We start from the raw sequence: 1,612 nt of genomic DNA, 5'->3' as shown, positions 1-1,612 counted from the left end.
CTCCTTTCCTCCTCCTTCCTTTGTCCCAGCTTCCCTCTGGGTGTGGTGTGGTAGGTCAGCTCCCCTCCCTCACTGGATGATCTACTTCCATCCTCTGTGGTGCTCCCTTCCACGGTGGGGGTCGGGCCATATCTGGCTAGGACCGGTGCCTGGTCCATTCTCCTCGTGTGTTATTTTGAATAACAATTTAATTAACCCAAACTTCTCTAGACAAATAACTTTCCTCTTGGTTTTTATTTCCCATCTTTTCAGCCGTATGTAACACATAATCACTGCTTCATTATTTAGATTACCACAGTCATGATTTTCATCTATTTTTTTCTTAATAAGATACATTCTAATATTATTTTACTGTCATTTATATTACAGCAGAAGTAACTGTAGAACAATATTAATTAATACATAAATTTAGAATTAAATGTGAATAAATTATATTCTAGAAATTAAGTTTTTTCTTCTGGGGAAATGTGTTTGCTTTGAGATTCTTAGTATTTTTATACTCATAATATTACCTCGATGTTTTAATTTTCCCTTATTTAATTTATAAAAGGTCTGAATATGGAAATATCAATCTTTTATTCAGCATACTTCCTGGGAACAAAGAGCATCTTGGCTTTCAGTAGATCATCAAAGTAAACATATGTCAATGTTTTAATTTACCATTTGCTGCTACCTATAACACTTAAAAAGAAAAATCAAGATAAGAAATATAAAAGAAAAAAGTTTTGGAAAAAAACTATTTAAACTCTAAATGAAATGTATGTTTTGTTTCATTTCATATCCACTTGTCCTGAGATGAGCCTAAAATTACATGATAGCAACTGTTTCCCAAGTCAAATTTAACTCGTTTTGTCAACTTCTTGCCACTTGTTTCATGTATAATATTCTGATTAATTTATTATCTTCTTTATAACTTCCTAATGAATTTTTGAAAAGTAATTGTGACTGCTTGTATTGATTGAAAGTACTACCTTTAAAATCCTGGAGAAGAAATGATGTCAGGATGAAATATTTTAAAAAGAGGTTGATTTAATTTCCTCTTAGATTGCCATGGCTGAATATTACAAATATGAATCAGAGTTATACAACTCAATTATGTAGGCTTATCAGCTGAGAAAAATTGTCAAGATTGTATTAAATTTGAAATACTTTTATCAAGATTTGTTTATCCTGGGCTGATTCTTATCTCAAATAAGTCTTCATTTGGCATACTGTATATTAATGAATAACTTAAATAAATAAAATGTGTGCCAATTCCAAATATTGGATTTTATTGTATCAGTATAAATAATTCACATTAGCATTGATAATGAAATATGTGGATTTCATGTATGAAATATATATGATCCCTGTATATTATAGATATAGAAGACCTTGTCAATAATTACAAAAATCATAAACAAGTGAAAACTAGATAAGTTTCATCCATATGTATTAGGAAACTAATTGTTAAAATATTATACACAAGAAGAATGTCTAATTTAAAATATCTTACAGCTTTACTACCATATACAGATCATTGTAATCATGATTACACTGAATCAATGTTGACCTCCCTCTTGACCCAACCTGAATTGTCCTATGTGCAAGTATTTCTGCCTTGCTCTATGGC

At 30.5% G+C, this 1,612-nt stretch overlaps 1 protein-coding gene across 1 annotated transcript in view; it reads right to left on the bottom strand.

Annotated features, from left to right (window-relative positions):
• TECRL (trans-2,3-enoyl-CoA reductase like) overlaps positions 1-1,612 on the bottom strand; it is a 132,876-nt gene that overhangs the window by 10,858 nt on the left and 120,406 nt on the right. The window lies entirely within an intron of this gene.

Source organism: Echinops telfairi, unplaced genomic scaffold (genome assembly GCF_000313985.2).
Source record: "Echinops telfairi isolate 266 unplaced genomic scaffold, ASM31398v2 ScPeMD7_7468;HRSCAF=8506_0, whole genome shotgun sequence".
NCBI classification, from domain to species: domain Eukaryota; kingdom Metazoa; phylum Chordata; class Mammalia; order Afrosoricida; family Tenrecidae; genus Echinops; species Echinops telfairi.
This window is presented reverse-complemented; position numbering and strand designations above follow the sequence as displayed.